Consider the following 23,969-nt stretch of genomic DNA (forward strand, 5'->3'; position numbering starts at 1 on the left):
AATAGTCTGCTGTCCTCAGCAGAGCACACTTTAGGTGTGGTAGGGGAAGGAAAATAATTTTCTCTCTGCTTTTCTGAGTTGGTTGAAATCCTTATAAAATAAGAGTGACAAGAGAAAAACAGAAATGTATTAACATGTATCCTTCACATGTACACAGGAGCTAACCGGGGAAAAGGCTTAGAATGCCAACCTAAATACCGTTTTCCGGTAAAGACAAAAGAGGAAAGATGTTGGGGGGGGGGGTGCAAGGGGAGAGTGGAGACCACTTACGGAGGTGACTAGGGGAAGAAAAACAAGCTTAAAAGTCTGTTACACAGTTTAAGCCAGTGTCTTCTCCATTGATGAGTCTCTAGTGATGTATTAAGAGTGTAGCAGAGGACACCTCTGCTAGGTACAGAGTGGGAGACACTTTTATAAATGTACGATTCCCTTACAAAAGGTTAACCTCTAGTTGGTTTTCAGGGCTTCTCTGTGTCTCTTTCTCAGAATAATCCTTATGCCAAAGAAGCATATTTGGGGGTGGCATATTCTACTACCCTCTAGCATTTAGGAGTAATCTGAGGAAGAACCAATCTCCATTTTATAAATAATGAGCAAAGACTGAGAAATTAGGCAACCTGTCTGAGATCACTGAGGCAGCATTTAGCAAACCTGGGATTCCAATCCAGATCTCCCTCCCAGACACCGTATTGTATTTTCTCTTTTTTCTTTCCCTGTTTTTTTTTTTTTTTTCAGTCGTGGTTGCACTTTGTGCCATAGATGGCATCCAGAATACAGAGGCAGCTGCTGTCTCCAACATTCCTGAAATGGGAATCACGGAGAACTGGATTCCATTTATGACTCGACTACCGATAGCGAGACACTGGCTAACTTTTTAACTCCTGGAACTCAGTTACGCTCAGCTGTAAAACTGGTTTCTATATCAGCCACTTTCGTTAAGGTCCTTTAACTCAAGAACTTTAAAAATCCTAAGATCCGGGTGAAGCGGTGGGATTCATGAGTTTCTCAGGCAGCCTCATGTCCTGCGGCCTGGAACCATCTACGGGCCCAAACTGCTCTCCGAGAGCCTTGGCAGCCGCCGCCTCCCATTCCAAGCTAAGAATGGGAGGAGCTGTGTCATACGGGAAGCGTCGTCCTCCGCCTACTCCTACAAAAAGACAAGGAAACACCGGCTTCTCCGCCGGCTCCCGAACGCTCCAGATCAGCGTCCCGGGATAAGCGTCGAAGCCGTCTCCTTCCCCTCGCCTTTAGGCTTTGCTGCTACAGGAATCCACGCCATCTCCACTCATAGCGGATTCCTACGGAAACCCGCGTCCTCCCGGCTAGCGCCGAAGCCCCGGAAGTGACGTGCGCGCGTGCGTGCGTGACGTGCGTTCACGGCACCGGGGGCGGGGCTGCAAGAGGGAGGGCCGGCGTGAGGGCGGGTTGTGGACGAATATCGGCCACCTCTTCTAGCGACGCGCGGAGAGCGGCTGACCTGACGTCGGTGGAGCCGCAGGCGAGGTACGGGGCAGACGGGTTGGGGGCGAGGGCGGCGCGGTTCTAGGCTCGGGACGGCGTGGCGGCGGCGCCGTCCCGGCGGGGGGGGTGCTGGGTCATTGGTCTGGGCTGTCCACCTGGCTGGGGCCATCTCGCTCCGGTGTCTCCTGCCGCCCTCCGTCTCAGCTCCGGGGCCGGCGGCGAGGCCCGGGGCGGTCCCAGGTAGTCGTCGGCCCCCTTCATCCTCTGCTGTGCTCGGGCTGCCCGTTTCGGGCGCTCGTCGCCAAGTTCTCTGCGGCCCGGCCCAACTCCGACGGGCAGACGCGCGTCTGGTTCCTGGCCGCCTTCTGCCACCGTCCACCCCTCGCGGGATGGCTGCCCTCCGGCCGGCTCCCTCCTCACTGTCCAGTTGCTGGAGTACCGAGGGACACCTGTGGTGGTTCCCGGGTGGGTCGTGCCCTGGGCCCCTGGGGGATCCCGTCGCAGCCCGGCCTGTCAGGGGCGCCAGGTACTTAAGGGAGCCGCGTCGGTATTGTAGAGGGAAAGGTCCCGGAGCTGGGAGAATGCTTCCAGCGCGGCGACTGAAGACTAGTCCTAACTTTGGCCCTGTGGTTGAGGGCGAAGTTGTGGGCCTGGGTTTTTAGGAGAAGTCCCTGCTTCCGAACTGTCTGGGAGGAGATGCCCATCATGGAAGTTTAGTTGGCAGGGGGGGAAGAGAGTAGGTCAGAGCCTGCTGGTGATGTCTCAGCGCCAGTGACCAAGCCCTGTGGTTGGGAAATATGTCAGTGGGCGCCGGGCCTCGCCTTGCCGTGAGATTGATTAGGTGTCAGGATGAGTTTACAGCATCACCTGGGAAGTAGTTTTTTGGATCTGGAGAGTTTTGTGTTTTGTGTGTAAAAATAGTTGTACCTTTTTTTTTTTTTTTCTGTAAATCTAGAACGACAAAGCAAACTCAAAAAAGTCTATTAAAGTTACTAATTAAAATAGTTGTACCAAGAAAGCTTTCCAGAGATGCCCGAAGATTTTGATTTAATCCATTTAATGATAAATAACGATAATTTTAAGAGTTACTGGTTCTTAGGTGGAAGATTAAGAAGTGTTCAGGATTTGAACATTTATGGACCTCCCAAGCAATCATTTTCTTTTCTCTAGAAGTTAGCTACTTTAGGAGAGGGGGACAGCGGAGATACAGTGTGGTGAGCAGAGTGAGCTAAGAGTAGGGGCGGGGTGGGGTGGGGACCACACCCCAGGTGCCCCGAAGGACTGCAGGGTGTGGAGGGAGGTACCTGGGAATATTTCCGGAAATGTCCTGAAGAATGAGTACTATTCAGACTGACGTGGTGGGGTGAGAATTTTAGGGGTCGTAGGAATGTGGGGGTGGAACAGCTAAAAGAGGAGAGGAGAGTAACTCCCCAGGAGGTGGTTTTTTAAAAGGGAAAAAACGCAGAGAGAAGGACAGAGATGCAGAGTTTCTTGGGCCTTTTTTCTGACCGTGACAGAACCAGGGAAGGATTTTGAGGCGGGTTATTTTATTTGCCTGGTTAACATGGAATTTTTATGTCGGTCTTACAGGCAGATCAGGATCGTGCTTGATTGTGCGCTAGCTTGTGTTTTGAGTGTTTGAATGGAATTGTCTGTTCATTTACTAATTGTTTGAGTGTGTCTGACCTTGCTTATTCGTACGCTTCTGTAAACAGGAATTCTGCTTTTATCTCTTTGCATCTCAATCCAAGTCAGGCATTCACCGAGTGTTCCCGGAGGACTTGAGACATCATGGATTTCTGATGTTGATTTTCAGTGAAAAAAAATTAATCGGTATTTATTTAGATAGCTACAAATAGAAGAACTAAGATCTCGTTTTTATTTACTTTTGTCAGTCTTTGGCTAGAAACAGAATTTCTGTCTTGACAATGCAAGTTTCACTTTTGGCACATGTGTTTATATTGGTTGCAAAGTAGACATCTCCAGCAGAGATGACCCATGCCTAAAATATTGGAGATGTCTGTATAACATACTTGTCTGTTCTGTGACTTAGAATAGAAATGCTATTAAGTGGCTTCTTAACCCAGCGCTGACCCTAAAAAAAAGTTTCACAACAGAGGCCAGGCATTTTGAAAGTCATATTAAATGTTCATTTTTGTCCTAAAGAATTGTGGAAACATTATATATATTGTTTGTTTTACTGAAATGCCTTGAAATAATCTAAAGTGTTGTTGAGTAAACACTTAGGAAAAACAATAATAGTTGACTCATCTTTTTCCCATGTACTGTTATGTGGCTTTTATTTTATCTGTTTGTTATTTGGATAAATCTCCTAACATGCCTTAAGAAAATGCTGTACTTTATGCTGCTGCTTTCAAGTTAGCCCATGAGATTCCTGTTGTTGCTGAAGTTACTATCGGTGGGATAGGAAGCGTAATTTTTATTATGTAGTAAAACATTTTTTTTACATCTCTGGTAGCATAGCTCACTTGTTTACAATCGCTAGGTGGGTGAAGGACTATAATTATACTCAGTTCATTAGATACATTTATAGTTATAAGTTATGATCAGAATGCTAAGTGTGACTGCATGATAGAGTAAAATTTTACTTAAGCTTTTTATTTTCTTCAAATGACAGCAATGAGATTTCTGAAATCCCTGAAGCAAGAATGTAGCAAGAGCATTTATGGCTCTAAATTCCATGCTGTTTCACAGTACAGAATGGTTGGCAGCATCCCCTGTGCTAGGCAGAGGGCAGCCCGGAAGGAGCCGGATAGAAATTTTATAAATAATTTTTGAAGCTAGTTGGTTCAGTTCTCATTTGGAGTAAATATGCAAATACACCTGCATTTGTGGTGATTTCATCTGTATTTTAAAAATGACTTTGGGGGGATTTTTACAGGGGATATATTTGCAAATTTCTGTGTGCACCCCAGTTAAAAATACATAATGAAAGTGACTTATTTTGATAGTTCCTCTGTCGTTAGTTAGACTTTCCTAACTTTAAATATAACGTTGGTTACAACACTTGCTTTTGTTCTTTGGGAGCTCAAGAAAGAAAATGCCTCTAGAAATTGAGCTCATAAATGTTTATTAATGGAAGAAAATATCTTCCTGTGCTCTACTGTTTTTTTTTTTTAAGTGGGACATATCATTTGCTTATATCACACCTTGTTCCCAAAAGGATTCATAATGACTTGCAAAGATATGTACAACTGTTGGAAACAGAAAAAGGTGATGAATTCAGGACTGTGGGAGGAAAATGAAGGTGGAAACAGAATTGAGATCTGTACACAAAGTACTTGGACTGAAGTCTTAAGTATTTGTTAGAGGGCCCCAAATTTGACTGCTTTTTAGTAGCCAGTTCAGAAAGAAATGTAATCAGTTACATGGTTCACTGACCATAAGATAAGACCCAAGTTGTGCTTTGGATTCCCAAAGATTCCTTGTTCTGAGAAACTCCTTAACTACATTCTTAAGTAGCATGCATTTCAGAGGGCTGTGCTGTGTTTTACTTTATTTTTTAGTAAAATTCCCCATTGCTTCATTGTGTAGGTTAATGACATAAGATCAAAACATAATTCAATAAAAACAGTTCTGGTCCTGGCAGAAAAAATGTGGACTAAGCACTCAGCTCCTGAGACTGATTTAATTTAAGGATCTGTTTTATGTTATCTAGGTGTGTAGATGGGGATGACACAGTTTTCAGGTTACCTTTCGTAAGTGTTTTGTTTCTCCGTGGAGCTTTTTAAATTAATTTACCAGCAGTGAGGTTTGGGTTTGTGCTTCCTGACAAGTTCTTTGAGTACATATATTTTTTGTGTTGTTGGTTAATCACAGAGCCATATTTTTATCAGACATGCTTTATCATGGAGGGTACGAAAATGGAGGAGACTGCCAAGGATAAATATTTAAATAAAAGTTACCTTGCCTCCACACGTAGATAAGCTGAGGAAATACCAATGAGTACCAAGACTCATTGCTGGAAGTAGGTTTAGGGTGTTAGCTTCAACACAGAGAGCATTGGCTTGTAAAGTCCAGGCATATAATTTATATTTAAGAAGGGAATCAATCCACTCGGCTCATCCTAGGTGTAGTGTCCAGTAAAATAATATATCTGCCTTTTCCTCAAGCTAAAAAGTTGACCTTTTAAGTAATTGGTTCAGACTTACCAAGTGCTAGCGTGAGCCAGGCGTGTGCTGATTACAGGCGCTTTACATGCATTGTCACAGTGTCGTCCTTCTTCTTTATTCCCTTTCTTAAAAGAAAAAGACAAAGAAATGTGATTCAGAGCAGTAACTTGTTCCAGGTCATACAAGAAGTGATGGAGATTTGAACTGATGTGAAATTTAACTTCAGTAATCTGACAGACTGAGTGGTCCACACCTGTGACTCTACTGTAATACTTGAGGTGGGCTAGTCTGGGCCCACAGGGGGGGCTACACAATACACTCAGTAGAGGTAAACACATTGGCAAGTATTACAACCCATCCCTGCAAAAGGGCCTTGAACCATTCTGAACCTTCATCCAGAAAGTGAGCTGAGAGCTGCAAGTTCGGGGCATTTGGCCATAGTCTGTACAGCTGGGAAAAAATACGCCTTCTAGGCATCTGTCAGGATTAGAGAAATGGGAATATTATTTTATGCGTTTGTGTATATCTGAAGTGCGTATACTTTTTCTTTTTTTTGTTGTTATAAATTTGTCTCCAGAGCAGGAAAACCACGATTATATAATTGTAAAGATAGTGTGCCATTCTGGAGAGGTCTATATTTATATTTTAGAGTAAAACTTTAGCTGGTGATCCCACTGCTACAATTTAGGACACATTTAGGTTATACTTTTGTAGTGATATTGTGAGGTGTTATTATTGTTATGATATTGTTATGTGTTATTCTCATTTTGTGTTTTATTAGGAATTGTATTGCATTTTAGAGTTGTACAGATAAGTAAACCATTATTTATTGTGAGTTTTCATATTGAGACTATTCCAGTTTAATTTCACATCATTTTATTTTGAAGTATGGTAATATAGTTCCTCCAGGATATTGTAAATTGTGACCTAGCCTACGGAACTAAAGAGTAGAGAACATCCTTATTCATCCTTGTTAGTAAACAATGGGTGGGACTGTCCTTGTCTAAATATAGTTATGTAACATGGTGTTTCCTTAATTGCATTTCCATAGCACTTTTGTCATTGTAGTTAAATAGGTTCCTGAAAAATTAGTTGGGCTAGTGACCTAAGCTTTGAATAGGATATTATACAAAATAAAATTGTGAAAACAACAACAAAAAAAGTAGGCTGATGAAACAGTGTCCAAAATCCATTATAATTAATGTCTTAGGAAGGAATATGCTTGGCTTTTACTTAGTGAATTGGATTACATTTTTATTTATAGAAATTAATTAGCTTTTGTGGTTGGTACAGTAGTGTGATAAGTGTGTAGATGTCATTTGTCTGGACTGTCAAATGTAGTATAGTTGTGAATGGACACGTCTTAAATATCATTTATAAGCAATAATCAGATGGCAAAGTATTTTCATACCATATGCTAGCTGCTGATACCTTTACAGAACATCATGTGATGTTTACAGAACACCTGCTCCAGGAAATAGAATGTCTGATGAGAGACAATATTGCAGTTCAACATTTAAGTCCTCTGAATGTCAGCTGTATGAAGGAGACACCACTTTCTCCCTAAGCCTACTTTCGTTTTAGTTTTTAAAAATTTTATTTATGGCTGTGCTGGGTCTTCATTGCTGCAAGTGGGCATTCTGTAGTTGTGGAGAGTCGGGGGCTACTCTAGTTGTGGGCTTGGGCTTCCTTTGCCGTGGCTGCTTCTGTTGCAGAGCACAGGTTTGAGGCATTGGGCTTCAGTAGTTGTGGTGCATTGGAGAAGGAAATGGCATCCCACTCTAGTACTCTTGCCTGGAAAATCCCATGGACGGAGGAGCCTGGTGGGCTGCAGTCAATGGGGTCGCTAAGAGTCGGACACGACTGAGTGACTTCACTTTGGCTTTTCACTTTCATGCATTGGAGAAGGAAATGGCAACCCACTCCAGTGTTCTTGCCTGGAGAATCCCAGGGACCGGGGAGCCTGGTGGGCTGTCGTCTATGGGGTCGCACAGAGTCGGACACGCCGGAAGCGACTCAGCAGCAGCAGCAGCAGTTGTGGTGCATAGGCTTAACTGCCCTGCAGCATGTGGGATCTTCCCGAGCCAGGGATCAAACCCGTGTCCCTTGTGTTGGCAGGCGGGATTCTTAACTGCTGGACCACCAGAGAAGCCCCTTTATCTTATCTTTTATTGACATATAGTTGATTTACAGTGTTGTGTTAATTTCAAGTGTACAGCAAAGCGAATCAGTTTTCAATTTCTTTTCCCATATAGGCCATTACAGAGTACTGAACAGAGTTTCCTGTGCTATACAGTAGGTCCTTGTTAGTTAGCTGTTTTATAATATGTGTGTATGTAGGTCCCAACCTCCCAGTTTATCCCTCTCCTCTTCTCCCCGGTGGTAACAGTAAGTTTGTTTTCTACATCTGTGACTATTTCTGTTTTGTAAATAAGTTCATTTCAGGAGCCTACTTTTATTCTTACATGTGCTTGAGGACAGATTGCAGGCAGATTTTGTTGTTGATGTTACCCATGAGAGGTTGTAGGCTGTTTCCCTAAAGAAGAATTTTTACCTTTTCAGTAAATTGCCTTTTCAGTGTGTGTGCGTGTGAGTGTGTGTGTGTGTTGTCTTCAACTGTCTAGCTGTTATTTTGTGATTTTAAAGTGATTTTAACATGTTGTGTAAGCATTTCAGAACTCACCATAAGGTACGTATGTGGGTTTTATTGTATTGCAAAGAAGACTGGTATTTAAGCTCCATGTTACTTTGTAGTTCTGTCCTTCTTTGAGCTGTCATAGATTTCCTAAACAAAACTGGGTTTCAGCCAGTGTGTTCTTAGCTCCCAGTGATGACTAATTTCTAACTGCTTGGCTCACATTAGAATTTTCTTTAAAAAAATAAAAAGAAAAAGAATTTTCTTGGTGGCTTGACACTGTTATCCTGGAATCATTAGTAGTGCTTTTTGCCTTAAAGTCTACTTTGGTACCAGTATAGCTTTCTTTGCTTTCTCTTGATGAATGTTGCATGCTGTATCTTTTTTTCTATCCTTATATGTTCCAACCTTCTTTATCCTAGAAAAGCATCATGAAGTTAGATTTAGTTTTTTATTTGTTTAGTCTGACAATTTTAGTCTTTAAATTAGAATCGTTAGTCTATTCGTGTAATTGTTACTATATTTGGAAATTTTCATTCTTTCCTCTTAGTATTTCTTCTACCCTGTTTACTCTCTCCTCTCCTTTTGGAATTCTAGTTACACACCTGGTAGACTTTCACACAGTGTTCCCCGATCTCCTTTTCCTTTTTTTGGCCACACCATGTAGCGTGGAGGATCTTTGTTCCCCCACCAGGGATCGAGCCCGTGTCCCCTGCAGTGCAAGTGTGGAGTCTTAACCACTGGACCACCAGGGAAGTCCTTGATCTCTGCCTAAATCTACCCTTTGAATTCTTAGTTTTAGTTAGTATACTTTTCAGATCTAGAATTTCAATTTGATTCTTATAGATTCCAGTTCTCAGTTGAAATTCTTCATCTTTTTATATGTTCTTTCCTCTTTCTTCCCCTGTTTTTTAAAATAGGAAATTTAAATTTAAGCCATCGTTATTTAAAAGTCTTTCTGTTAACTTCAGTGTCTAGATTATCTGAACATCTGTTTCTGTTTTTTCCTTTTGGTTTTCAGTTATAGGAATGCTGAGCGTTATGAATAAAGTGAAGTTCCAGATGCTGCTGCTCTTTTTCAGAGGGAAATCCCTCATCCTTTTTGCTAGTCGGGTAGAGTAGGGGCTCATCACCTAATCCTGTTAGGGACTGAGCTGATGGTTGAGGCTGTGTTGCCGGTTTGGTACTGCAGGGATTCTCTCTAGTTTGTCTTTAATGCCGTTTGCCTTTAATGTTAGCAGGTAAGCCAGCCATCCAGGGCTTCCAAATGATACTCTCATAAATTCACAGGGATCCCTCCTCCTGGTAGCTTCTCTGCTCTAATCTTTGCAGAGAGCAGTGAGATTGTTGAAAACTCTACTCTTGATTTTCAGGGGCGTTAGTTTTGTTTTGAAGCCTTCTTTGTGCAACTGCAGAATTTGGTAAATATCTTCAGGAGAAGGCCAGCCTTTTGTCAGGCCCGGTTCTTCAACTCTCCTCTTTCACTGGGATCTTGACCCGTGGAGTCTTGCTTTTCATCTCTACCAAAAACTCTCATGGTTCCTCTACAGAAGGAAAGTCTTGATTCTCAGCTTTTTGCCCCAGAATCATCAATACATCATTTGGATTCTCTACAGTTCCTCCCTTTTTCCAGAATCCAGAGCCTTCTAGTCTTGGTTGCTTCAGCTGCTTTCTGATGCATTTAAACATTGGTTTTTAAAATGTTGCTGACTTTCCTAATGCTCAGCAGCAGTGTTGGTCTGCCACAAGCTACTTTGTCATATTCAGAAAAGAGTTTCCCGCTAGGAATGAAGTTACAAGAGTAAATTAATCTTTTCATAATTGTGGTGCTTACTTTATAGCCAGGCTCCCAGGCAAGAATACTGGAGCAGGTAGCCATTCCTTTCTCCAGGGGATCCTCCCAACTCGGAGATCAAACCTGGGCCTCCCACGATGCAGGCAGATTCTTTATTGTCTGAGCCATCAGGGAACGTTACTTTAATTTAGAGCAGTGGTTCTCAAGGAGCCCCTAGCCACATCACCTGGAAACTTGTTAAGAATGCAAATTCTCAGGCCTTCCCTACCCCCAGACCACCTGAATCCATGTTGTAACAAGTCTTCCAAGCATGATACTTATGCATGCTAAAATACGAGAACCACTGCCTTGTAAGTTAGTTGTTTGGCTGTTTAAGTTTCTCCTACCTCCTACAGTTGAACGCTAGAGAGTATATAGGGGTGTTAAAACCAAAATTTAGCCGAGTAAATGAAGATCTAATTTGCTTTATCAAATGATTCATCAGTCAGGCAGCATCTCCTCTGACAAAGAGATACTTTGAGAGGTTACACAACATGGAAGGCTTCTCCAGTAAGGAGGGGGGACAGGAAAGGAAGTCATCATCAGCAAGGAAAAATGAAAGTTCATTGGAGGAAAGTAAAAGCTCAGATGACCCTAGCTTCTCATTGGTTGAGCTACAGCATTTTCTTTTGGCTGGGCGGGTTGCTGGGAAAGAAGGAAGTCTTTCTCTTGCTGACATAATATGGTAGTGCACTTCCTGTGTGGGAGTACAAGGTACATCTCTTCCTGTTGCAGTCAGTAACTGACATCTCTCCCGCAGGGTAATTGATGTCTTCCTGTCTGACGTAATTGATGATGAGGATGATGAGGGTAGTAGTAGCACGTGAGAGCTCCCTTTACAAGCCTTCCTGATACCCATTTTAGTTGAGATTTTCTTTTTTTAAAAAAATTTTCACACGGGACAAAAGGGAAAAAAAACTCTAAGCAAGTACTTTGTGAGTCTTATGAATAAATCATTTAATAAATCTAGAAGATACCTATTGAATACTCATTGTGTTCCTGGTGCTGTGTTGTCTACACACATGGAATGGACAAGTTAGCAAGTAAATGTAATAGAACATGAGTGTTGTAATAGCTGTAGTTATAAAATGCTCTAGGGAGACTTCCCTGGTCGAGAATCTGGCTTGCAGTGCCGGGGACTTGGGTTTGATCCTTGGTCAGGGAACTAAGACCCCACATGCTGCCGCGGAACAGCGGAGCTGGTGCACCGTAACTGAAGCATCCTTGTGCCGTGGCAAAAGAGCCTGCAGCGAAGATCCCGTGTGCCGCAACTAAAACCTGACACAGTCAACAAATAAGTAAATAAATCTTTAAGAAAATGCTATAGGAGCCAGCGAGATGGAATTATTCTGTCAGTGGGGAAAGGGGAGTCAGACATTTGAAATAGGATGGGATTTGAAGGCAGATGAACAGAAGGGTATTCTAGACTTGTTCATGAATAGGATGACTGTGTACCTTGTTATCGAAAACAGGTCACTTTTGAGAACCAAAGGGATGCTTTTATGCCAGGACTGTTCTCATTAACTGGGATGTGTGATCAGCCTGTTTGTAAAGAGGAAGTGATGCTGTGGATCCACAGGTCTGTGTCAACTAGTGAAAGACTCATTTCTTTCAATTATTTCTGGAATTTACAACAGTTCTAATTGGTTTACAGGACTGCTGTAACAAATTACCACAAACTAGGTGCTTAAAACAACAGAAATTAATGTTTTTTTTTTTTTGTAGTTCTGGAGGCTAGACGTCCAAAAGCAAGGGGCATGCTCTCTCTGAAGGCTGTAGGGAAGATGGTTGCTGCAGGCCTTGGCTTGTAGCTATGTTCTTCCAGTCTCTGCCTCTGTGGCCATGTGGCCTCTGCGTGTTTCTGTCTCTCCCAGGGCCTTCTGTAAGGATACCTACCAGTCATTGGATTTAGGGCCCACTCTAATCCAGCATGACTTCATGTTAATTACATTTGCAAAGACATTGTTTCCAAATCTAGTCACATTCACATTATTGGGGTCCAGCCTGTCTTTTGGGAGGTCACAATTCAACCTATAGCAGATGGGATGGTTTTAGCAGCTTTTGAAAGTTTCTGCAGTTTAATTTATTGTTACACAACAAAGCATTTTTCTCACAAGCTTAGAATATAATACAAATATTTATTTGACTGAGCCCTCTAACAAGTCTGAATAAATACATTTCATTCCAGGCAGTTGTTTTTTGTTCTTCTCTTATCTCATAGATACATGTATGTCTAGCCCAGTGATAGCAACTGGCAAAGGATGAAAATGGCTGCAGCAAAGCTAAAACTAAGGTATAATTTTGCAAAACCAAAACCCTTTGATCACTGCAGCCACCTTTATGTATTGTAGTTTGCTGTTACTTTGTGTTATTGACCTGCTGAGAAATGGCTGCTTCTGTGGAAGAAGAAGGGATAGAGCCTGGTAGAAGTAGACTGAGTAGCCAGGTTATTTTGCGTGTAATTTTGAGTTCCTCACCTCGAGAATGGCACGCTCAGATTGGAGTCATAATTTCACTTCACTGACGAGGGTGTGACAATACAATAGAAGATTGTTGCCTGGAATTCATTCCTTAAGAATGCTGCTCTGCTGGCTCTGCTCATTTCAACAACATAAACTGTACATTATACTCCATGGGGTTGATTATTGTTTGAAATTATTTGGGTGTTTGGATACTTTGTCTTGTTGTATTTAACATTGGAACTCTGCCACTAATTCTCTGTGTGACATTCACATTCATTTTGGAGGCAATGTATTTCATGCTATGAAAGTCAGTGAAACATGTATACAGTCTTTGATTAAACTTATAGTATCTTGATAACATGTAAAGTCAAGGACTAAAAGAGGATATAAAAAGAGCACCTGTTAAAAAAGATGTCAGAGAAAATGAGCAAAGAACAGGAACAGTTTAATTCTTCAGAGAAAGCATGCTAATGACCAATAAATATCTATAAAGATGGTTAATTTAAGGACATATATGTTAAAACAAGAACTGCTTCTCCTTTTTTGCCTCTCAGATTGGCAGCGATTAAAGACTAATAATGTAGCTTTTATGAATTTTTGGCAAAGTAGATCATTGTAGGTGGGAATGTAAATAGGTATGACCTTTTTGTAAGACCAGTTTGGGGATATAAATCAAAGTTTACAAGGCATACACCCTTTGACATTCCATGTCTGTTCCTAGGAAGCTATTTCCATTTTGTGAATGGTATGCTCAAATCCTTAGATTTATAAATTTCATTAATATAATTTCTAAATATGATAAAATACTTCCTTGTCCTCTTTACTTAAAATAGTCTTCCTGGTCTCTTATTTGCCTTTGTATTTTGGTTCTAAGATGGGACCTTTTAAAAACTAGGTAGATGTTTCACTTTAGTTATTCAAATCTATTTCCTTTTTGATTTCTCCTGCAGTTTGTAAGCTTAGATAGCCCTCATGTCTTTAGAAGTTTCATAAATACGTAATTTTAGTTCTTTCTATTTTTTCACTTGTCTTTAAAGAACTTTAACTCTTTATGGTACCTGTAGTTAACTTTGGGGGGTACTAGATTGCTGACCAGTAATTCCAACATTGTTTATTGAACATTCTTCCCTTCTCCTTCCTCTAATTATTAGAGGCACAGAATATATTAAATATTATATTGGTAATAAATTATGTAATTTTAACAATTCATTTGGGGGTCAACTGTGCTAGTTCTGTTGCTAAGTTTACACTGTTTCAACTAGTTTGCAGAAAATTAAAATTCAGTAAATAAATTAATTTAGAATATTAAAAAAAAATTCTTACCTATGTATTATTGCTGATAAAACATGGAATTTTTTTTTGACTGTGTTATTTGGTATGTAGAATCTTAGTTCCCTGACGGGGATTTGTCGCTCGCCCTGTGCAGTGGACAGTGGAAACGTGGAGTCCTAACCGCCAGGGAAGTCCCCAGATATGGAATAATTTTGTCAAGTTCAAAAGAGTCTTTTGGAATTTTATTGTTATTTATAGAAAACATAAAAATTTGGAAACATTTGCTCATTTATAAAATATTTAATTTTCTCATACTGTGTGTTGGTATGTCTTGCCAACTACTTAAGGCTTCTTTATATCTCAGTATTTTTATGCAGATAAATAATTACTTTTACACACACACACACACACACACACACACACACACAGCAAGCCGTGCAGTATGCAGGATATTAGTTCCTCAACCAGGGATTGACTCTCGCCACCCCCCCTTACACACACACAGTGAAAGCACAGAGTCTTAACCACTGCACCTCCAGGGAAAGTCCCTAATTTTCTTATTAAAATAGTTCCTAGAAGTTTTTACATTTTGATACTATTGGGAATGAGATCTCTTTTTATATTTCCTAATTTATAGTTAGGTTATTATAAAAGTTTCATAGATTTCATGTACACATATGTAGCTTTTTCATATAAATAAAAATTTTTATGAAATTTAGTAATTTTAAAATTCTTCAATGTTCATAGTGTTTTAATTTCTTCTTTCAGGGCTTTTAGGTATATAGTCACATTTTCTAGACAGTAAGTGCTATGAGAACTGAAACATTATTTTTACTTATATTTGTATCCTAAGTGCCTGTCATATAGTATAAATCAGTATGTAAATATTTGTTGAATAAATAAATGAGGTCATGATGAGTAGAGAAAGCACTATGAGAACATAGTGACTGTCTTGGAGTAATGTTTTCTTTATTTTCTGTGGGTGTATATATCTTAAGTTTTTTAGAGTAACCATCTTTTACTTCTGTAACTAGAAAAACAAAACAAATTTAAGGGGAAAAGCTTAACTTTAAATTCCATTTCTTAACTGAGGTTCAAGGATAGTTTATTGTTTTAGTAGAGTTGATTGGATGGTTTCTGTAAATCCCAGAGGAATGATCTGTGAGGACAAGACATTGAACCTAAGAAAAGGAAGCAGGCCTCTCACAAGGAAGATAGTGGGAAGATACTCAGATCTACAGAGTATTTTTTGGTTTGGTTTTATGAAATGAACCTGGTTTGCATGCAGAGCCTTAAGGAAGAACAGACACACCTCTGTGGACTCTACTCCTCTGGCCCTTTTCAGGATACCTCAGTCCAGATTGAGTCCTAGCCCTGCGGCTGAACTCGCAGCAGTCTCGGCTGTCTCAGCAGTAGAGATCATTCTTGCTCCACCCTCCCTGGTGTGAGTAGGCCAGTTGAATTACGCGTTTTCTATGCCCAGGTTGCTCAGTAAAAGTCTACTTATTGTGTGCAGAGCTCAGATAGGAACTGGGTGTGGTCCCCCTGACCTCCCTCCTGGATGCAGTACTGATGGTAGCTCACCTCTGGGTTGTGGCCCATCTGGAAAGGGATAGGTCTTTCTGCCCAGGACAGACAGAATTGAGTCTCAGAATTGATCCCCTGTGTTTCTCCCTAGCTGAAGAGGGTATGGGGTCTCTGTAGCTCTGATGTCTAACCTGAGTGTGCTGACTGTACCTGCTTTGCCCACCAGAACAGCTTCATTACCACTGCACAACCTTCGGATCATGGGATGTACGTTCTTCTTGGTGGCTTACTTGCTTGCTTTGTTTTCCATACTTAGTAACAGAAGTGATCTGAGTGCTATGTACAACTGTCTGATACACATTGGTTCAATCATGTTGTTGTTCAGTCGCCCAGTCGTGTCCGACTCTTTGTGACCCCATGGACTGCAGCACGCCAGGCTTCCCTGTTCAGTCATAGGTGTTTTTATTTAATAGATTTTAAGTGGAATTTTTTTTTTTAGTTTTAATTTGAAATTACAGATTAGCAAGAAGTTGCAAAAATAATCCGGAGAGGTCCTGTATTCTTTTCACCTAATTTGTCCCAATGGTTATGTCTTCCGTAGCTAGCTGTAGTACAGTTGTAGTAAGTTGACATCTTTAATGTATATTATAGTTCTATGCCATTTTATTACATACATAGATTCCTATAACCACCACTACAGTCAAAATACTGAACTATTACCACTAAGAGCTCCCTTATGCTACCCCTTTGTAATCACATCCTGTATGAGTAGACCCTAGGACTGCTCCCCAGGTCTTGTAATTCACAGAAGGACTTGAAGAACTCCTGTATTGCTGGTGGTTTTATTACAGTGAAAGGATACAGTGAAACAGGATTGATGAAGGAAAACAGTGCGTTGAGCAGAATTTGGAGGATACCAGACATGAGCTTCCAAAAGCCGTCTCCCAATGCTTGACAGGATGCTTTTAATCCCTCAGCAGCAAACTCTAGCACCAGGTGTGAAGTTTTCTGTTGGGGAAGTTCACGTAAGACTAATAAGATTCCAGGGGTTTTATTGGAGGCTGGTCACACAGGCACAAGCACCTTTATGACTGACCCCCAGAAGGAAAGCAGTATTCACCGGACCTTGCACAGCACACACCATACAGTGCACAGTCTGCACAGACTGTTCAGACAGGTTGGCACAATGTGGATCAAGACTCCAAGCACACAGAACACCCTTACCAGTTAGTCTGGAAGTGCACTCCTAAGACCTCGGCTCCCAGGAGCTGGCCAAGAGTCAGCCACATGAGCAGGCCCTTCTGAAAATGAGAGCGTGCATGATTTGAGCAGCTCAGGCCTGCTTGGTTAACTCTTCTGCATACCTTTACTTACCCTCCCTTGTTAGAAATAGGATATGGAGAAATAATTGTGGGCCAGGGGTGGATAAGGGTTGGTTGGGATAAGTACTACTCTAGAAAGAGTGAAAGCTGAGACCTAACTGATGAGAGGGAAATTACCTTATGAACAGTCACAGCTTCTAGGCATTAGAACACACTTGGAAAGGTCCCCAGAAGAGAGAACTTGAAAGGAGTCCTATATTAGCTTTCTGTTGTTGCCGTAATGAATTACCACAAACTCAGCAGCTTAAAACAGCACCCAAAGTTCTGTAAGTCAGAACTCCTGGCCAGCTCAGCTGGTGCTCTGTGAAGGCTCTCAAGAGGTCAAAATTAAGATGTCATCTGATCTGGGCTCTTACCTGGAGGTTATGGGGAGAATCTGCTTCTAGGCATACTCAAATGTTGGTAGAATTGAGTTCAGTAAAGTTTTATGACCGAGGTTGTCATTTCCTTGGTTGTCAGCCAGGGGTCTTTCTCACCTTCTAGAAGCCACCCACATTTCTTATATTTCTCTTCAAAGCCAGCAAGGGTTCTTTGACTCTCTTTGCCTTCTCTGTCCTCCTCTTCTGCTTTATATTTTAAAAACAATTTTCTTGAAATATAGTTCACATACCATAGGATTCACCCATTTAAAGAGCACAATTCAAAAGCAGCCTTGACCACACCAACTTTAGAACATTTTCATCACCTCAGAAAGAAACTCCATGCCCTTTAGCTATCTGCTTATTTCATTTTCTCTCTCTCTCCCCCTGAGTTCTAAAGCGACCATTATTCTGCTTTCTCTCCAGACTTCCCTGTTCTGAACAGTCATACGAATGGGATCGTGTAGTGTGTTGTCTTTTACGACTGGCTCTTTCAGTTAGCAAATGTTTTCAAGGTTAGTCCTGTTGTGGCATGTGTCAGTACTTAATTCCTCTTCATGGCTGAATAATATTGATACTTCATTGTGTGAATATACTACATTTTGTCGATTTATCAGTTGGTGGACATTTGGGTTGTTTTCAACATCATTAGACTATTATGGGAATTTCTGACATAAACATTGACATACAGGTTTTTATGTGGACATATGTTTTCATTTCTCTTGGGCATATACCTTGGAGTGGAATTGCTCAGTAACTCTAATTAAAATCATTTGAGAAACTGTCAGATGGTTTCCAAAAGCAGCTGCACCATTTTACATTCCCATCAGCAGTGTATGAATGTTTCAGTTTCTCCACATATTTATCAACAGTTGTTATTATCTCGCTTTTTAATACTAGCCATCTAATTGAGTGTGAAGTGGTTTTTCATTTTCCTAATTACAAATGATGTCAGAAGTCATTTAATGTGCTCATTGACCATTGGTATGTCTTCCTTGGAGAAGTGTCTATTCAGCTTTTTTACCCATTTTGATAACTGGAGTATTTATCTTTTAAAATACTGAGTTGTAACAGTTCCTTATATATTCTGGATACACGTTATCAGATTCATGATTTGCAAATATTTTCTCCCATTCTGTGGGTTGTCTTTTCACTGTCTTGATGGAGTCCGTGGAAACATAGAAGCTTTTAGTTCTCATGAGGTACCATTTGTCTATCTTTTCTTTTGTTTATGCTTTTGGTGTCATCTAAGAATCTTGGCCAAATTTAAAATCATGAAATTTTACCTATGCTTTTTCCCAAGAGTTTTTGTTTTTGCATTTAGGTCTTTTTAAAAAATATATTTATTCACTTATTTCTTTCTTCTGGCTGCACTGGTTCTTAATTGTGGCACGTGGGATCTTCAGTCTTTGTTGCAGCATGTGGGATCTTTAGTTGCACGTGCCAACCCTTAGTTGTGGCACACGCGATCTAGTTCCCTGACTGAGGATTGAACCTGGGCCCCCTGCATTGGGAGCACAGAGTCTCAGCTACTGGACCACCAAGGTAGTCCCTGCATTTAGCTCTTTAATCAATTTTTAATTTCTGTGTATGGTATAAGGCAAAGGTCTGACCTCATTCGATATGCGTGGTATCTCAGCATCATTTGTTGAGAAGACTCTTCCATTTGATAGTTGTGACCATATTTTGGTGAGTTTATTTCTGGACTCACAGTTCTATCCCATTGATCCACGTGTCTGTCCTTGTGCCAGTTCCGTGCTGGTTTGATTATCATGGATTTGTAGTAAGTTTTGAAATTGGTAACTTACGTCTTCCTGCATTCTTTTTCAAGATTGTTTTGACTCTTCTGGGTTCCTGTTTTCTGCGTTTAAGGTTCATGTGCTTATGTTAGGTATACCTGGAAAATCAAGATAATCTCTATTTTAAGGTCAACTGATTAGTAATCTTAATTATCTGGAAAGTTTTTTTTTTTTTTTTTGGTTATCTGAGATAGCATAATCACAGGTTAACAACAGAGTGAACGTCACAGGAGCACAAGGCCTGTGAGGCTTAGATTTGTGGAAAGGTAGAGAATGGTAGGCGCAGAAGTTGGATAGAGGGGTATGAATGGAAGTTTCAGAAATATTTTGTCCAAAGTCACATTGCAGAGCTGGGATTTGAGTGCATATTTGACCGATCTCCATGTTCTCATGTATACATCAAGTTGGTCTTCATAGACTCATAGCTATTATTGTTGTTTTCATGTTAACCTGTTGAGCCCTTAGTATATATGAAGTAGTCTTCACAGTTACATTTTTTGAGCTCTAGCATAGTGCTTGGGCAAGTCTTTGGGTGCAGATAGGCTGTACTGGAGCTGGCAAAAGGAAAAAGCAGTCAGGGATCAAGGGGTGTGTTTCAGAATCTGAAGGTAGGCAAGCAGCCAAACCTTAGCAAAGGGTTGGAACTGAGAAACGGAAGCCCCTGGGGACCTAGAGAATATTTTCCTTCTACCATTTTTCTCTGCTTCTTGTTGTGTGTCTTATTTCAGTCTGCAGACTGATAATCCTGGTACTCAGACCGCTTGTTGGAAGGTGGTCCTGCCTCAGCTTCTCCATCATTCAAAAGAACAATCCAGACTCAGTCGCATTTCCAGAACTTCATTTTGGGTCACATATACCCCTCTGGTTCCGTCAACCGTGGCCCTGAAGTTAGGGGGAGGGGGGCTGCATGTACACAAACCTGGCAACCTGTAGATTTAGAGATTTACATTTGGGGAACACTTCCCCAAGGAAGGGGAAGTTGCTGACACCTGTGTTAGGTAGCCTCCCTAAAATATGTTCATTTTAGTAACAGACAGCTGTGCTATCGTCTTTGTAGTATAAAAACTTTTAAGCTTACCGAATCAATATAAAGAAAAAAGTAGATATTTCTTTTTGCCTACTTCTCTTGAAATTGAAGGACCACAGGCTGATGATGATGAGTTTAGCTCAGGCTCTCAAAATAGTTTGATGGAACTCAGGACGTAGTACAAGTTTAGGCTTTTGTGATGTCCCTGCTACTTACTACCTTTTAGACTGAACAGATTATAGGTTCGCAGTCTCAATGTCTTTATCTGTATTATAATAGAAGAAAGTAGATGGTCTTTAAAATTTCTCAATTTAACATTCTAGAATCTTGACTAGACTTTGTTAACCTTCTTTCTAGCTCAGCCTCATTTACTAAATGATAAGTACGATAAATCTAAATCCTGTCTGTCCTTGGTGGTGGTGATGGTTTAGCTGCCAAGTCATGTCTGACTCTTGGGACCCCTTGGGACCCTATAGCCTGCCAGGCTCTGCTGTCCATGGGATTTCCCAGGCAAGAATACTGGAGTGGGTTGCCATTTTCTTCTCTAGGGCATCTTCGCAACCCAGGGATCTAACCTGCATTTCTGTGGCTCATTGCATTTCTGTGGCTCATTGCATTGAGGTGGTTTCTTTATCACTGAGCTGCCTGGGAAGCCAGAAAAAAAGTGTAGATTTATGTAAACACCTCCATAATACATCTCAGTACAGTTCTGTTACCTCTGAAAAAGTTCCTTGTGCTGTTCATTTATAGACTCCCGCCCTAACATCAGTTTCTAACACACTGATTATACAGTAAGTAAATTTTTTAAACTGGCTTCATTCACTCAGCATAAAGCATTGGGAATTCATCCCAGGATGTTTGGTATAGCATCACTTACTTTTTTTTTCTAAGTAGCACTCCATTGCATGGATTCATTCATTCATTCATCTACTGAAGGATATTTTGGTTGTTTCCATTTTTTAACTGGTCATAAATACTGTCACTAGAAACATTGTATAGATTTTTGAGTGAACATCAGTTTTATTTCTCTTGGAGGAAGTAACTGGGAACTGGACTGCTGGGTTGTATGGTAAGTGTATCTAACTTTTAATGAAATTACCAAATCGTTTTCAATGGTAGATGTACTATTTGCATCCCACTAGGAGGGTTCTTTTTTATTTGTGTTTTTTGTGTTAATAGTAACTAAGATATTTTTCCCAGTTGACATATACAAGATTTTTTGTTTATGTTTAAATTAGTGTAAAGCATATAAATACTTTTCATACATAGGACAACCATTTTCTTTTTTAAAAAATTTTATAGGAGTATAGTTGATTTGCAGTGTTGTGTCGGAGAAGGCAATGGCAACCCACTCCAGTACTCTTGCCTGGAAAATCCCATGGATGCAGGGGACTGGTGGGCTTCAGTCCATGGGGTCGCGAAGAGTTGGACACGACTGAGCAACTTCACATTCACTTTTCACTTTCATGCATTGGAGAAGGAAATGGCAACCCACTCCAGTGTTCTTGCCTAGAGAATCCCAGGGATGGGGGAGCCTGGTGGGCTGCCATCTGTGGGGTCACACAGAGTCGGACACGACTGAAGCGACTTAGCAGCAGCCGCAGCAGGAGGGTTCTAGTTGCTCTGCATCCTTGCTTCCACTTGGTATTGTCCTTAGTTTTAGCCTTTCTAGTATGTGTGAATCCATGTCTCATGGTGATTTCAATTTGCATTTCTCTAACGGATGATAATGTTGAACTACTTTTCATGTGCTTAGCTGCCACGTTGTCAAGGTGATGTTTCTGACATGGGTTCTTACCGTCTGAAATGTAACCAGTTAGCCTGCCAGTTTCATAGATGCTGGCAGAAGTCATGAGACTCTGGAGTTGAAGGCAAAGGAGTTCATTATTCACAGGACATAAATAAAATAAGCTTCATCTCACGTGGGCTACCTTTGGTCCCAAGCCCCATGGGGCTGGTGTCACAGCCGAGGAACCTAAGCTTAAGGAACTCAAATTATTTACAATGGGCAGCAAACAAAGCCACCTGACTTTTGACCTGGAAGGTAATATTCTACTTTACTTGAGAGTAAACAAACTTGTCTTCTGCTCTGAAGGGAAGCAGTGATTACTTCCTTCTGAGAATGTTAGATATGCAAACCTTCTTGAAGAAATAGTCTTAATTACAAAGGCCCCTTGTACAGAAATGTGAGAAACCGTGGAGAATCATCTCCTATGTGTTTATCTTCTTTGGATAAGTCTGTTCAAGTCTTTTGCCCATTTAAAAAAAATCAGATGGTTTTCCTTTCTGTTCAGTTTTGAGAGTTATACATATCCTGGGTGCAAGTCCTTTGTCAGATATATGATTGGCCAGTATTTTCTCCCAGTCTGTAGTTTGTATTTTCATTTTTCTCACAGTGTCATTTGCAGAGCAAAAGTTTTTAGTTTTGCTGACAAGTTCAGGCTGCTGGTTCCAACCCTGCTTCTGTGAGCCGTGGTTCCCGTGTCAGTTCATTTTTCAGAGGCTCCCCAGTGCTGTTTCACCCTGTTTCCTGGTGGTGCCAGTCTGAAGCCTGTGCAGTGGTCTCTGTTAGTGTGGTTTTTGGTCTTTGGTCCTGAATAGCATCAGACCTATGTATGCCTGCATGAGCTAGGGTGTTCACAGCTTGCTCTCCTGAATTCGCCTCAGTGATTCCTTCTGTGTTTTTTAAGTTCCCTCGGGGCTTGTCTTCTCTCTTCTGGGTGGAAAGCTGTGGAAGTAGTTGCCCTGTTCTATCTTGTACTCCCATCACTATCTGGGAGACTCGAGAGAGGGAAAAATGAGTAAGTAGTTCCCCTTGCTCAGAGGGTAGCTCCCACAGTCTCTCATTCCAGTCGCTTCTGTGGACATCGTATGATTGCCAGTGGCTCAAGAGAAGGGGGAAAAAACAAGCAAATGGAGGGATTTTCATATTTCCTCTCAGTGTTAGGAGTTCCTATTCTCATTCTTTGAGCCAGAACTGAGGGAGCTCTCTCTGTGCCCTGGCATTCGTTTCTGGGTTGACTTGGTGATACAGGAGGGGAGAAAGGGCCGCCTGCTGGGGGTTCAGTGATACAGTGAGCTCTGGTCTTCTTCCGTAATTCCCCTCCTCCCTTTTGCCTTTGGGAGTCCTCAGAAGTAATGCCTAGTGCCTGCCTCTTTAGCTGCGGTGCACGGGCTTCTCTCTGCAGTGGTTTCTCTTGTGGCAAAGCTCGGGCTGTAGGGTGCTCGGGCTTCAGTAGCTGTAGTAGTTGGGCTTAGCTGTCCCGCCACATGTGGGCTCTTCCTGGACCAGGGATCGAACCCATGTCCCCTGCATTGGCAGGCAGATTCTTTATCACTGTGCTACCAGGGAAGCCCTATCTTAACCATTTTCAAAGTGTATAATACAGAAGTGTTAACTGTGAGTACCTTGTGCAACAGATCTCTAGAACCTTTTTGTCTGGCAAAACTGAAAGTCTCTTCCATGGAACAGCAACTCCTCTTTGCCTCCCTCCCCCTACCCCCTGGCAACAACCATTCTACTTTCTGGTTTGAAGAGTCTGACTTCCTTAGATACCTCATGTAGGTGGGATCATGTCTTTGATTTGTCTTTTTGTGATTGACTAATTGTACTTGACATAATGTCCTCAAGCTTCATCTATGTTGTAGCATATGATAGAATTTCTTCCCTTTTGGAGGCTGAATAATATTCCATTGTGTATACCACATTTTCTTCATCCATTCATCCTGTGTTTATCCATTCATCCTTGGATGGATATTTAGATTGCTTCTAGCTCTTGGCTGCTGTGAATAATGCTCAGTGAGTATGAGCGTGCAGATATCTCTTCAAGATCCTGTTTTCAGTTCTTTGCGGAATATACCCAGAAGTGAGATTGCTGGATCACATGATAATTTTATTTCTAATTTTTTGAGGGCTCTCCATACTGTTTTCCACAGTGACTGTGTCATTTTACCTTCCCACCAACTGTACACAAGGGTTCCAATTTCTTTACACCCTTGTCAACACTTGTTGTTTGTGTTCTTTTTGATGGTAGCCATTCTGACAGACATGTGGTGATATGTCATTGTGGTTTGGGTT

At 41.3% G+C, this 23,969-nt stretch overlaps 1 protein-coding gene across 4 annotated transcripts in view; it reads left to right on the plus strand.

The window, feature by feature from the left end:
• Positions 1 to 418: 418 nt before the first annotated feature.
• RABGEF1 (RAB guanine nucleotide exchange factor 1) overlaps positions 419 to 23,969 on the plus strand; it is a 49,916-nt gene continuing 26,365 nt past the window's right edge. For 2 of the 4 annotated variants that reach the window (XM_040260546.1, XM_040260567.1), the window contains exon 1: positions 419 to 1,503. The gene's annotated coding sequence lies outside the window, so the exon portion shown is untranslated. The remainder of the gene's footprint in view (positions 1,504 to 23,969) is intronic. The other 2 variants (XM_040260572.1, XM_040260557.1) reach the window with 2 other exon arrangements.

Source organism: Oryx dammah, unplaced genomic scaffold (assembly GCF_014754425.2).
Source record: "Oryx dammah isolate SB20612 unplaced genomic scaffold, SCBI_Odam_1.1 HiC_scaffold_2, whole genome shotgun sequence".
NCBI lineage: Eukaryota > Metazoa > Chordata > Mammalia > Artiodactyla > Bovidae > Oryx > Oryx dammah.